This window comes from Belonocnema kinseyi, chromosome 10 (assembly GCF_010883055.1).
Source record: "Belonocnema kinseyi isolate 2016_QV_RU_SX_M_011 chromosome 10, B_treatae_v1, whole genome shotgun sequence".
Lineage (NCBI taxonomy): Eukaryota > Metazoa > Arthropoda > Insecta > Hymenoptera > Cynipidae > Belonocnema > Belonocnema kinseyi.
The window spans coordinates 5,915,764-5,921,827 of record NC_046666.1 but is presented as its reverse complement, the minus strand read 5'-3'; the positions used below and the strand labels follow the sequence as shown (position 1 = coordinate 5,921,827).

General features: G+C 20.8%; 1 protein-coding gene across 1 annotated transcript in view; it reads left to right on the top strand.

The window, feature by feature from the left end:
• The window catches only part of LOC117181924 (histone acetyltransferase KAT8), a 34,186-nt gene that overhangs the window by 10,141 nt on the left and 17,981 nt on the right, over window positions 1–6,064 (top strand). The window lies entirely within an intron of this gene.

Genomic DNA, 6,064 nt, shown 5'->3' with positions numbered 1-6,064 from the left:
GCTAAAATTCAACTATTTTGTTGAAAATTAGAATATCTTGTTGGAAATTCAAATATTTTCTTAAAAATTAATCTTTTTCTGCCGAAAATACAACTATTTTGTCGATCATTCGTTTTTTAAAATAGAAAATTCATTATTTCGTGAAATTCTGTCGACATTTTTAGTATATTTGGCTAAAATTCAACTATTTTGTTGAAAATTAGAATATCTTGTTGGAAATTCAAATATTTTCTTAAAAATTAATCTTTTTCTGCCGAAAATACAACTATTTTGTTGATCATTCGTTTTTTAAAATAGAAAATTCATTGTTTAGTGAAATTCTATAGAAATTTGTAGTATATTTGGCTAAAATTCAACTATTTTGTTGAAAATTTCATTATCTTAAAAATTAATCTTTTTCGGTTGAAAATTCAACTGTTTTATTGATCATTCGTTTTTTTAAATTGAAAATTCATTGTTTCGTGAAATTCTGTCGAAATTTGTAGTATATTTTTGACTAAAATTCAACTATTTTGTTAATCATTCGTTTTTTAAAATAGAAAATTCATTGTTTCGTGAAATTATATCGAAATTTTTAGAATGTTTGGCAAAAATTCAACTATTTTGTTGAAAATTAGAATATCTTGTTGGAAATTAAAATATTTTCTTAAAAATTAATCTTTTTCTGCCGAAAATACAACTATTTTGTTGATCATTCGTTTTTTAAAATAGAAAATTCATTGTTTAGTGAAATTCTATAGAAATTTGTAGTATATTTGGCTAAAATTCAACTATTTTGTTGAAAATTAGAATATCTTGTTGGAAATTAAAATATTTTCTTAAAAATTAATCTTTTTCTGCCGAAATTACAACTATTTTGTTGATCATTCTTTTTTTAAAATAGAAAATTCATTGTTTAGTGAAATTCTATAGAAATTTGTAGTATATTTGGCTAAAATTCAACTATTTTGTTGAAAATTTCATTATCTTAAAAATTAATCTTTTTCGGTTGAAAATTTAACTGTTTTATTGATTATTCGTTTTTTTTTTTTAATTGAAAATTCATTTTTTAGTGAAATTCTATAGAAATTTTTAGTATATTTGACTAAAATGACACTATTTTTATGAAAATTTATTTATCCTCAAAACTAATCATTTTTGATTGCAAAAATTCGTGCTTTCGGATTGAAATTTCAATATTTTTGGTTAAAAATTGAACTATTTTTTATGAAAATTTATTTATCATTAAAATTCATCATTTTTGGTTAAAAATTAATTGTTTTTAATTAAAAAGTCTTATGTTTTCGGATCAAAGGGTGCCGATTTGACCGGGAAATAACGCGAGGATTTAATTTAAAAACCCTATTTAAATAATTTATCATTGAATGTTTATTATTTTTCATTATAAGAAAAACCTGTTGCAATTTTTATTAATTGTGAGAATTTTTAGCTAACTTAATTTGAATAATCAAATTGATATTTCAAACTTAATAAAACAATTATTAAAAAAAAATAGATTTATCACGTTTTATTCGCTGCTAATTTATCCTTACTTGAAATAGGGAATTTTAGAAAATAATTATCGTTTTTATTTGTGGACAGGGAATAAAGAAATGTTATTTCACTTGGAACAGGGAATTTTTTACATGGAACAGTTACTTTTTTTTAAAGAATTATAATTCGAATTGAGAAGTTAAAATTGATATTTTGAATTTAAAATTTAAATTATTCTAGTTCGAAATTCAACAATTCATATAAACATATTTCTTTAATAATTTAAAGTTCACATATTTTGCTGAAAAATCTTTTCTCTTTTTTTTTTTGTAGAAAATTATCTTTTTCTTTGGAGGTTACTCTTCTTTTTTAAAAATTATTCTTTTCTACTAAAAATTGAACTATTTGGTTGGAAATTGATATTTTTAATGTAAAAATTAAAGTATTTGTTTGATAATTTATGTACTTTGTGAAAAAATTGTATTTTTTATCTAGAAAATTAATCTTTGTGGTTGAAAATTAATTTCTATAACTGAAAATTTAACTATTCCATTTTTTGTTGAAAATTCATCATTTCTAGTTCAAAATTCGAAAATTTGTATGAAAAATTGTCTTTTAATTGAAAATTCACCTATTTTTATTAAAATTCACGTATTTTGTTTAAAAAATCTTGAGGTTCTTTTTTTTGGAGAAAATTATCGTTTTCTTTTATAGTTAATATTCTTGTTTAAAAATGATTCTTTTCTGCTAAAAATTCAACTATTTGGTTGGAAATTGATATTTTGAATTTAAAAATTAAACTATTTATTTGTTAATTTATATACTTTGTGTAAAATTCTTATTTTTTGTGTAGAAAATTAATCTTTATGGTTGAAAATGAATTTCTCTAATTGAAAATTTAACTATTATATTTTTAGTCGAAAATTCATCGTTTCTAGTTCAAAATTCGACAATTTGTATGAAAAATTTTATTTTTTAATTGAAAATTCACGTTTTTGTTGAAAACTCTTCTTGTTTTGTATTAAATTATATTTTTCTTTGGAGGATAATCTTCTTGTTTAAAAACGATTCTTTTTTGCTAAAAATTCAAACATTTAGTTGAAAATTGATATTTTGAATTTAAAAATTAAACTCTGCTAGTTCGAAATTCAACAATTTGTATAAAAGTATTTCTTTTATAATTGAAAATTCAACGATTTCGTTAAAAATTTTTTTTTTGTAGGAAATTATCTTTTTCTTTGGATATTAATCTTCTTGTTCAAAAATTATTCTTTTCTGCTAAAAATTGAACTATTTGGTCGGAAATTGATATTTTTAATGTAAAAATTAAACTATTTGTTTGATAATTTATGTATTTTGTGAAAAATTTGTATTTTTTATCTAGAAAATTAATCTTTATGGTTGAAAATTAATTTCTTTAACTGAAAATTTAACTATTCCTTTTTTTTTTGTTGAAAATTCATCTTTTCTAGTTCAAAATTCGACAATTTTTATAAAAAATTGTCTTTTTTAATTGAAAATTCACCTATTTTCTTGAAAATTCATTATTTATTTGTTAATTTATATTCTCTAATTGAAAATTTAACTATTCAATTTTTGTTGAAAATTCATCTTTTCTATTTAAAAATTCGACAATTTGTATGAAAATTTTTATTTTTAAATTGAAAATTTACGTATTTTGTTGAAAACATTTTTTTGTCAGAACATTATATTTTTCTTTGGTGGTTAATCTTTTTATTTAAAAATTCTTTTTTCTGTTCAAAATTTAAATATTCCAGTTAAATAAGTATCATTTTAGTTTGAAAGTGCATCGTTTTGGGTGGATAAAAAATATTTGGTTGAAAGTCAAACTCTTTTGTTAAAAATAAATTTATCTTTTTTGGTTAAAATTCAATTATTTGGTTGGAAATTGACGTATTTTGTTGAAAATCTTTTTTTTTTTTTTTTGTAGAAAATTATCTTTTTCTCTGAAGGTTAATCTTCTTATTTAAAAATTATTCTTTTTTGCTAAAAATGCAATTATTTGTTTGGGAATTGATATTTTGAATTTAAAAATTAAACTATTTGTGTATTTTGTGGAAAATTCGTATTTTTGTGTAGAAAATTAATCTTTGTTGTTGAAAATTAATTTCTTTAACTAAAAATTTAACAACTTTTATGAAAAATTTTCTTTATTAATTAAAAATTCAACTAATTTCTTGAAAATTGACGTATTTTGTTGAAAAAAAATCTTTTTTTTTTAGAAAATTATATTTTTCTTTGGTGGTTAATCTTTTTGTTTAAAAATTCTTCTTTTTTGTTTAAAATTCAAGTTAAAAGTTAAAATCTTGTTAAAAATAAATTTATGTTTTAATTTAAAAATTAGACGTTTTGTTTGAAAATATATGTGTTTTGTGGAAAACACCTTTTTTTCGTAGAAAATTACCCTTTATGGTGGAAAATTCATTTTTTTGGCATAAAATTAAACTATGCCAGTTGAAGATTCATTAATTTGGTTGAAATTTGGATGAAAATTTATCTCTTTAAATTCAAAATTCAATTATTTCGTGGAAAATTCACATATTTTGTATAAAAAATCGATGTTTTTTGTAGAAAATTATCTTTTCCTTTTCAAGTTTATATTCTTGATTAAAAATTCTTCTTTTTTGTTAAGAATTTAAGTGTTTAAATTAAATGGTTTTTATTTTAGTGGAAATTTTATCTTTTAGGTTGAAAATAAAATAATTTGGTTGAATGATAAACTCGTTTTTTAAAAACAAATTTTTTTTTAACTCAAAATGGAACTATTATTCCAATTGAAAAATTATATTTTTTAGTTAAAAATTTGTATTTTTTGCTGTAAATTAATCTTTTTGGTCAAAAATTCAATTCTTCTAGTTAAATATTCATCATTTTTTAAGTTAGAAATGAATCTTTCTGATTTAAAATTCAACTATTCCAGTTAAATATTAACAATTTTATTCGTTGAAATCTCACGTGTTCTAGTTAAATATTTATCAGTTTACTTGAAAATTCATCTTTTAGGTTAAAAATTTAATTATTCCAATGGAATATGTTTTGTTGAAAATTCATTTTTTAACTGAGTTTAACTATTCCACTTTTCATAAATAATTGTAATTTTTCGAGTCGAAAATTCATCTGTTATTTGGATAAAAAAGTTCTTATTTTTTATTGAAATTTAATTATTTTCTGTTAAAAATTCAACTATTTGAATGGACATTTATTTATTTTCTTAAAATTTCAACTATTTCTTTAGAAATTAATCTCTTGCGGTACAAACTTTAACTTTTTTGTCCAATATTCGTCTTCAAATAAAAAATTCGTTTTTTTTTGGATTAAAATTTAATTTTTTTTATTACAAATTCTACTATTTTCATGAAAATTTATTTATTTTGTTAAATAATCAACTATTTTCATAAAAATTATTCATTTTCGGTCGAAATTTTTTTTTTTCTTGAACAAACGTCTTTTTAAATAGAAAATTCGTTAATTTGGATTGAAAATAATTCAACTTTTGGTACAAAACTCATACTTTTTGGCTTAAAATTCGACTATTTCATTAAACATTCGTCTTTTGGGGTAAAAAATTCGTTTTCTGGATTGAAATTTATTTCTTTTTGATTAAAAATTTAACTCTTTTAATGAAAATTTTATTCTTTTGTTGAAAATTCAGTTATTTACAAAGATTTGTTAATAATTTGCCTTTTCAGGCTAAAGAAATCATCCTTTCTGGTAGAGAAGTCATATTTTTTGGTTCAAAATTGATGTATTGTGTTTGAAAATTTATCCTTTTTGGTAAAAAATTATCTTCTCTGTTGAAAGTTTATCTTTTTTGCTTGAATTGGACTCTTATAGTTTTAAAATTAAAATATTTATTTATTTACTCATCAATTATTACATTTTTCTTTGAGAGTTCATCTGTTTTGATTGCAAATTTCACACTTTGGTTGAATTTTTTTCCTTTCCTGGCTGAAAAATCTTAATTTCAAATTTGTCTTTTTGTTTTAACTCAGAAAATTTAACTAGACCTTTTTGGGTTGCGAATTGATTTTTTTTTTAGTCGAAAATTCATGTATTTTGTTAAAAAATCGTAATTTTTAATACAAAAATAATCTTTTGATCGAAAATTGAACTATTTTGTTAGTAAGTTAAACTATTTGATTAAGGTTATGTGACACAGCTAAATACCTATATTACCGACCACAGTTTTTCAGTTCACTGAATGTCTTTTTTAACCTAAGAACTTTTTTTGTAAATAAAATATCGAGCTGAAACTTTGGGAAATGTATTAGAGTACAATAAAGTACGTTTAGATACTCCATTTTGGTAGGAACGTCACTGAAAATTATTTCATCTTTTTTCTGAACCTCAACATTTTTTGAACGTTCCAACTTTTTTTATACGTAAAATATCGGTCTCAAACTTTGAGAAATGCAAGAGCCGAAAGAAAACTACGTTTAAGTAAAAAGCTTAATAATAAAAGATGTAAAAAAAAAATATTTTAAGGGCATGTGACACAGCTAAATACCTATATTACCGACCTCACTTTTTCGGTTCACTGAATGTTTTTTTGAACCTAAGAACTTTTTTT